A 9,385-nucleotide genomic window follows, 5' to 3' on the forward strand; every position below is an offset into this window, starting at 1 on the left:
AGTCCTAAACCACAGTCTCCACCACACCTACTCCCATTACCCCAGAAACTGAATCAATCCACCTCATGGATTGGGTCTTCCTCTCCTGCACTGTCCCTCCACCCTCCCAAGCATGATGTCCCTCTCCAAGGACTGGTCCTCCTTTAACATGTCCAAAGTGTGCCAAATGAAGCTTCAGAATCCTTGCTTCCAAGGAGCAGCCCGGCTTTACCCTCTCTAGGATGAACCTCTTAATTTCCCTAGCAGTCCATGGTATATTCACCACTCTTCTCCAGGATCACAGCCCAAAGGCTGCAATTTTCCTATCATCCCTAGTCATTGTCCAGCTCTCTGACACATAGCAAATAATTGTGAAGACTTTGGTCCAGATCAGGTGCATATGAGTCTCCAGACTGACATCATTGCTGTTTAGTACTCTGGAGAGGTCCCTGACAGCAGACTTTCCCAATGCAATTTGTACTTTGATTTCCTGGCTGCTAGTATCAAGAGTGTTGTTTGCGAAGCCAAGCAAACTAAAACTGTTAACAATCTCAAGCTCTTCACCATCCATAATGATGCTGCCAATTGGCCCAGTGGTAAGAATCTTTGTTTTTCTTGATGTCGATTTTCAGTCCATATTGAAGGCTGCAGTCTTTGATTTTCTGCAACAAGTGCTTCAGGTCCTCCTCAGTTTCAACAAGCAGAGTTGTGTCATCTGCACAATGCAGGTTGTTGATGAGTCTTCCTCCAGTCCTGATGCTACATTCTTCCTCATAAAGTCCAGTCTCCTGGATGATCTATTCGGCATACAGTTTGAAAAGGTATGGAGACAGAATACATCCATGGCGTATACCCTTCTAGATTTTGAAACATGTGGTATCTCCTTGCTCCATCTGACAGCTGCCTCCTGGTATAGGAGTTTGCATAAGCACAATCAAATATTAGCCTTAGGATGGAGAAATACTGCACATCTTTCTCCGTTGGAATAGTGGGTGGATTTGAACTGGCTGCCTTTTGGTTAACAGCACAACTCCCTACTTGCTAAGTCATTTGAGTTCCCTATCTTTATTCCATATGTGAATAAAGACTTCCAAGATTAAGACAAAGTTGGATATTCTCTTATTTCACCCCAAAATTTTATATTTCTGATGAAATGCAGAGAAGAGGAACCAGTCTTTTAAATTATCTAGAAACATGGTATCTAAATGTCTGAGGAACTTCTAGATTCTGAAAGCCAGACTGTCTCTTTCACGCGAGGGGAGGAAGAGAGCTGCAGAACCCATACCCCCTATTTCCACAAGCACAGTCTCTGTCAAGCAGTTTGTATCTCATGGTGAGTCTTGCAGCCAAGAGATGCAAATTAGATCTCTTGAACTCCTTACGTGGTTTAGATCTCTGTATGAGACTGAAGCTCAGGTTTTGTTTCTGTTTTTTGGTTGCACATTTTATCTTGAGGGCTCAGTCTTCAGTAAGGGCAATCTAGGGACCAAGACTTGCAGTTTCTGTTGTGTTGTACATAAAGAAAATGAAAGAGAGCTGCCATTGAGTCTGTTCTGACTAATGGTGACCTGACTGGTGTGCGTTATAGAACTCTGCTCCACAGAGTTTCAATGATTAATTTATTATTATTTTTTATTTATTTTTTTTAGCAGTGGATTGCTAGGTCTTTGTTCAAAGTGCCTTTGCATAAACTCAATCCTCCAGTCTTTTGGCAGCCAAGCACACACAGGTTTGCACTGCCCAGGACCTCTGGTCCTGTGCCTCAGGGTTCCTACACTGGAGGTGGTGGCTAGGTGTCTCTCATTTGTGCTATGGCTCGTTCTTATTTGGAGAAGGAGACCTATTCTTCCAATTGCTCAGTGCATCACTCATGGACAGAAGAAACGTCCCAGCAGGAACCTCGTCCTCTATACCCTCTGAACTTGCCAACACTCCATAAATGTTTACCTCTTTGATTCCAAGGGTATTCTGTGTGTAAGAAGCTACTAAAGGCAGGCAATTCAAATCCACCAAGGAAGAAAGATAGGAATCTCCTCCCTGGTCATTTACAGCCTCTGAAAACTTGCTGAGGGTTAGCTATGAGTCAGTTTCAACTCAACAGCACATAACATTTGAATCCATAACTTAAATCCACAGGCAAAAAATAGGGATCTTGTGAGATACAAAGAGTCATCTTTTGCTAACTGATAGGAGATAATATTTTTAAATTAATTTCCCCAACTAAATATGAGATACAATCCCAACTCTCAATCAAATGGAAATATCTTTTCTGGGTAATCCTGGCAGGGTCCCAGGAATTACCTCATGCCTCAAAAGGGTATTTTGTTTTGTTAACCTAAAGAATGAGCTATAAGCCTTGAGGGATTGGACAAGACATTCCTCAGGGATTTCTCTTCCTTGACTTCTGGAGAGCCAGGCCCCTGCAGGCTTCCATGTTGGTCAGACATTCGCTGCTCTTGGGAGAAGTGGCAGGCTGGTGGCCTGTTTGATATTCTGAGGTCTAGCAAAGATTTAGCTCCAGGGGGTCACCGAGAGGTCAGGGTCTCAATCATTTCCTCTGTTATTTATCTTTGGCTTGCGGTATTTGAGCCTGCCCTTTGATTGAAGGCATTTCTACCACAACTGTACGGAATCAAGTCTTTCTTTCGGTGCTTTGGTTTGAGGTAGAGAAGGCTTGGCTTCTGACGCTGTGAAAATGTCACTGATTGTATCTGAGACTATCTCATTCTGCCCCCTGATGAGTAAATTCATTTCTGGGGGGTTTACTGGCAGAGGCATTTCTCAGACTTGGGTCAGGAAGGGCATCTGTTCCTGGTGAGGACAGCAGTTTTTGTCGTTTATTTTCATTTCCTTATGAGACACTCCTCTAGCTATGAGGAGGAGATAAAAGCAGCATTTCTCAGGTCTTTAAAGCGAGTTTATGTTTTTCTTCTGTTTATGACAACATACCTGTGACTTTGTGCAGTGCAGCCTTATTGTTTGGATTTCTCCTCTTAATGGTGACAAAACCCACAAGCAAGCCCCACCAACCTCCCCAGGTCAGACCAGGGGAGTGGGTTCATGGGCTCCCTGAGGGTCTGAAGAGGAGTTTTCATGTGGGATTATGTATCCTGACCTACTTAAGTCTGATTTTCTTTTTCACATTTCATTTTTATTTTTGTCAACTATCCCCCCCTCCCCCCCGGTCAATCTGGGGCAGAAAGTATGAATCGCATATGATTTTTGACCTGATTTGACAAGTGCAAATCAAACATGCAGCACTTTGCCCTGGAACGTGGGTTTTGTTGTGCTCTCTGTTCCTGTTTCCTCAGAAAACATCTGAGCAAATGGAGACATTCAATCCCAGGAGTTCCTTTCTGCCTATTACCTTTGCCACGGATGGCCAGTATATATAGGGCAGTGTGTTGTGTCAAGTCTATCAAAGAAAATGAGGCAACATGTGCTAGAGGGCATACAGTGTGAGGGAGCTCGCATCTCTGGGTTCTATGCAGAAATGAAGGGTAGGACCACAATGTCAAGAATATACTCATTGGTCAATTTCCAAGATCACATTTGCTACTTAGGGTTTCTGTGTGCCCCTGAATCTCAGCACTTTCAGAATGGACTAAGGGAGGACCAATAGGTATAAGAGCTAAGGTGGACTGAAGTCATCATGTATTCTCTGCACTGCGTGTTTGGTAGTGGCTTTTTCCACAGGAAGCTCAGTTGACATTGGGTCTTAGGCCATGGAAACATCTCAAAAGTTTTATGTTACCATAACTACGTGTCAACATTCTGGTTTTCTTTTCTTCTCTCTCTTTTTTTATATTTTAATTAAAAAAACCCTTCTGTAATTTCTTGACTATGCAAAGACATAAGACTGAATGGATAATAATGAATTATAGATAATACTGACATTGTTCTTCAACACCACACTCCAAGACATCAATTCTTTTCTTATCCTTTTTCATTATCAAGCTCTCAGACACAGAGCAAGTGATTGAAAAGACGATGAGCAACATCGGGCAGACCTCAACCTTGAAACTGGCCTCATAGCTCTTCAGTAATTTGGAAAGGTCCTTGACTGCAGTCTTTCCCAATGTAATATGTCGTTTGATCTCCTGACTGCTGATACCCAGGCTAATGATGGTGGATCCAAGCAAGATGAAATAGTTGCCAATTCCGGTCTTTTCTCCATCTATCATGATGTTGCCTGTCAGTCCAGTGGTGAGGATCTTTGTTTTCTTGATGTTGAGATGTAGTCCACAGTGAAGGTGGTATCAGTCTTTGATCTTCTGCAGCAAGTGTTTCAAGTCTTCCCTACTCTCAGTAAGCAAGGCTAAGTCATTTGCATAAAGAAGGGTGTCAGACACTGGATCACTTTCATTTCCTTCACCTGCTCCCCCCACCAACCAATTTCTGCAGCTCTGCAACTGCACCCCTGCCCATCCTCACCCTTCTGCCCCCAACCCTCACCTCCTTGTACCCCCAATTTGTTTTTCCCAATAAAAATTAAAAAAAGAAGGGTGTTAGAGGAGAGTATTGAAGATCTCATGGACTGCCAAAAGAACAGATAAATCTTGGAGAAGTGACAACCTACGTGCTCCTTGGAGAATGAGATAAGACTTCACCTCACACACTCTTGAGCGCCATAATGTCTGGAGAGGTGGAAGGCTGGTGAAAGAGAAGAAAACTCTCTACCAGATGGATTGACACAATGACTGCTGCAATGGGGGCAAGTACATCAGAAATTAAGAGGGTGGTACAGGATAGAACAAGGCTCATATCTATTGTTCATAGGGTCACTTTGAGTTGTACTAGACACAATGACACCTAACAACAACAACATTGAGAGGAATAGAAATCTCTGAACACTTACTTATGTTTATGTAGAACTTGTACATAGATCAGGCAGTAGTTATCTATTAGAACAAGGGAACACAGCTCGGTTTAAAACCAGGAAAGGTGTGTGTCAGGATTGTATCCTTACACCTAATCTATGAAGATGTATGCTAAGCAAATATTTGAGAAGTAGGACTATACGAAGGGGAGAAAAGATGTCACCAGGATTGGAGAGTGACCAACAACCTTTGTTGTGCTGATGACATAAGCTTCCTTGGGAAAAGTGAAGATTTGGAGTATTAACTAAAGAAGATCAAATACGAAAGCCTTCAGAATAAATTTCACCTCAAAATCAGCAAAGTAAAATATTCCCACAACTGGACATCATAATAATGGAGGAAAGATGAAAGTTGTTAACTATTTCGTTTTGCTTGGACCCACAATCAACAATAAATAAACTAGCAGCCGAGAAATTAAGATACAGTGTATTGGGCATGTCTGTTATAAAGACCCTCTTTAAAGTTGTAAAGAACAAAGACAATAATTTAAAGACTAAGAATTGCCTGCCTAGGGCACAAGCCAGAGTATTTTCCATTGTCTCAAATGAATGAGAAAGTTGAATAAGGAAGATTGAAGAAGAATTGATGCCTTTAAATTGTGATACTGGTGAAGAATATGAAATATTAAACAGTCTGTCAAAAGAGCAATCAAATCTATCTTGGAGAACACTCTTTCAAAGCAAGAGTAGTGAGATTTCCTCTTACATACTTTGGGTGTAAGTCTTTGGAAAAAGACACCATGTTTGGGAAAGTAGAGGGTCAGAAAAAGAGAGAGAAAGACCCTCAATGAGATGAATTGACACAGTGACCGTAACCGTGGACTTGAGCGTGGTGGAAGTGTGAGGATGGTGCAGCATAAAAGTATCTGTTATTCATAAGGTGACTGTGAGTCAGATTTGACTTTTTAACAACACATTACTATTACAAACTACTTGGGTGTCAAAGTCACATTTTGAAACAGTGCATTAGTGTATATAAGCAACCCTGAGAAGCCTTTTTTTAGAATATGAATGTTGTTTTTGTTGATTGCCTTTGAGTTGAGCACAACTCATAGCGACCCTCTGAACAAAAGGCCTAAAGTCCCTCTACAATGACCGACATTTATCAAAGTTTCCTGAGGCATATTTATAGAGATTTGAATGCAGTTGGTCTGGGAAGGGGCTGAAGAATCTACTTTTTATAGTGACCTCACTTCACTTGAATTAGACCTCTATGAGTAGGGAAGTAGGTGTGTGTGTGTGTTTTGGTTTGGGATTTGGGTTTTTTTTGGGGGGACAGGGTTTTGGGTTTTGTGTAGGGTTTTTTTGTTGTTGGTGGTGGTGGTTTGGTTTTTTTTTTTTTTGTTTGTTTGGTTTTTTTATCCTTGCTAGATCCCAAGTGCTTTAAGGTAGAAGCCTGAAACAAATAGTCCCCTCCTTCCCCCTTGGAAAGCATTGGTTGAACTAATGAATGAATGAAAAAGCAGCCCTGGTGATTTTTATTCACAAGGATTATAGACAGTTACTTTGAGGAGTAATAATTTCAATATAATCTTCAATTTCCAGAGCAAAACATTCAAAGTATAACATAGCTCTCTCCAAAGAGCTATGTTTCAAGTTTATCTACAGCTAGTCTCTTTTGCTTAACTATTTTCTTTTCTTCAAATCACCTGAAAGTGTTCAAATTAGACAAAAAGTCCAAAGTGTTTACTGCTAAACACTTCAGTATTTCCTAAGAACAACATTCTTTTATGTAGATTGCAATGTTAGGGACCTCAGAGCAGAGGTTAAAGCCTAGAGAAGTAAACAGTAGACATTGCTAATCTTCACATGACCCCATGTTCCACCTCCAAGCCCTTCCAGACACCTCCCTTAGCAGCTGTTTTGTTGGCCCTGATTTTGTAATGCAAAGTGTCAGATAATATCTAGACCACAGACTTTCAGAATTGCTTTGAATCTTCATGTTGGAAGAAGCCTTAAAATCTTCTCATCTGAGTTTTCTCAAGTGCAGAAATGATCTTACTACTCCTGAACCTCTTGGGGAGTTTTTAAAGCAAATGCAGATTCCTAAACCACAGCCATACTGCACTAGCCTAGAAGGCAGGGTGTTTGGCCCAGGAATGAGCATTGTACCTCCTCAATCACTCTAGTTGATCCGATGGCCCAGGAAACACAGTTCTTGAGACCTCTTTCCAGTGTGGTCTTGAGACCTCTTTCCTGATGGTGGCAACCTTACCTTGGCTTAAACTTTTTTAGGTGGGTTGAGAGAAATCCACAGAATTTTATTCCATCCTAGAAACTTCTCCTTTTTTCTTTGTGATACTACGGAGCTCTGGGGACGTAGTAAGTAAGGACGATCAACTCAAAAGCAAATGATTTGAAACCATCAATTGCTCCTGAAGAAGGTATCAAGAAAATGAAAATAGTCCAAATGCCCGTCAGCAAATGAATTGAGAAATTGTGATACATCCACACAAAGGAATACTATGCAGCATTAGGGAACAATGATTTCATAAAATACTACACAACATGGGAGAGTCTACAGAGCATTATGCTGAATAAACTAACTTAGTCTCATAAGGACAAATACTGCATAAGACCACTACTGAGAAAATAGGAGAAGTGATGGAAATGTGTATAAATGTGCAAAAGGGGAAAGAGAAAGGGGGGGGGGCAAAAAAAGGGGAAGAAAGGAAAATCACTGCGGTAGCAGGTTTGTTAGCTAAGGAAGATAAAGGAATTGGAGCAAGTCAGTGGAGACTTGAAAAGATCGGGTGATAATAGACATAGATCACGGGTAATTGAGCATATAAAATGTGTATAAATGTATAAAATACAATGTATATAAATGAAATACAAAACATTTGCATGATTGTAAAACCACAAAGTACTTGTAGAAAAACGTGTATGAATGATCATATGCAAACCAATAAATTTGAAAGATAGACAATCTCTTCTTTTTTTGACACTGATTACAATTTATCAATGCCATTTATTACAATATATTATCAAATCCTTTATCCTACCTTTCTTTTTTTAATTCTTAATTTTAGTGGAAGTTTACAGAGACTTTAGATTTCCATTCATTCATAGTTGCACTGGCAATCTCTTCTAATGCAATCAATTTACTCTCTCTGAAAATATCTGAGTCAGTTCTGACTTAATGACAATGGGTTTTAGGTTTTTTCCTGATACTAGTTTCATTTTGCTTTCTTACTGGTCTCAGTTCTGCCCTGGAAAGCTACTTAGTAAAGGCCAATTCGAGGTTGAGGTGAGCCCCATGAAAATGAATTGTCTTCAAATTAGAATCGACTTATAGCTGATTCTCTAGTGGGTTGTAAAGCAGAAAAGAGGAAATTGCCCATATTTCCCCCATAGATACGCTCATGAATTTGAATCACTAGTGAGGTGCCACTTTTGGATTAGAAGCATAACTTGGTATGAACTACGCCCGCAGGGCTACCAAGAGCCAAAGTCTATGTTGTTAGATGCCCTCAAGGTGGAATCAACTCATAGCTGACACTACTTGGGTTTTCAGAAGGTGGAAATTATACAAGAGGAGATTGTCCATCTTTCTCCTGTGGAGCATCTGTTGGACTTGAACTACAACCTTTGGGTTGGCAGAGCAATTACTTAACCACTAAGCCATCAGGACTCTCTGGGCACAGTATATAGAGAAGCTAAAAAAAATTTAAGTAATTCAAAATACCACCATCTCAAGAACTTTAAGATTTTAGTGTATTTTCTTTCCATCTTTATATAAGCATACACATATATATGTATTATATGCATTTTATATTTTAAAACAATGACAATCATAATATATTGTAGTTTTAGTGTTAAATATTCTCAGTTTTTCTTTTGCTATTATATCTGAAGAACTTTCCCAGATAGGAAGCTATACTAATAAGGCATAATTTCAACTGACTGCATTAAATTTCCTGTTTAACCTATTGTAATTAATTCAATCTTCCCTTATTAGTGTTTTAGGTTGTTCCCGGTTCTTCACTATTATAACTAAAGCTTAAATAAACACGCAAATAAATCATTGTCTGCATCCTTGATGATTTTTTTTAAGCCAGATTCCTGAGAATAGACTCATAGACTCAAAACACATGCTTTACAAAGAAATTAGTATACATATTGCAAACCTTCTATAGAGAATGACTATGAAAATCGTGCTAATGCAAAACCTATACTTGGACCAGGAGGCAGTCGTCAGAACAGAGCAAGGAGACACTGAATGGTTCAAAATCAAGAAAGGGGTCCATCAGGGATGTATTTTGTCTTCATATCTTTTCAATTTGTATGGAGAACAGATCATGAGACGCTGAACTGTACGAGGAGGAACATGGCATCAGGATTGGTGGAAGAATCGTCAACAACCTGCATTATGAAGATGACACAACCCTGCTCACTGAAACTGAGGAGGACCTGAAGCACTTGCTACAGAAGGTCAAGGACTGCAGTCTTCAATATGGATTGAAGCTCAACATCAAGAAAACAAAGATTCTCACCACTGGGCCAATTAGCAGCATCAGTATGGAT

Source organism: Elephantulus edwardii, unplaced genomic scaffold (assembly GCF_000299155.1).
Source record: "Elephantulus edwardii isolate Elephantulus edwardi_28Jun2011 unplaced genomic scaffold, EleEdw1.0 scaffold00007, whole genome shotgun sequence".
Classification (NCBI taxonomy): Eukaryota; Metazoa; Chordata; class Mammalia; order Macroscelidea; family Macroscelididae; genus Elephantulus; species Elephantulus edwardii.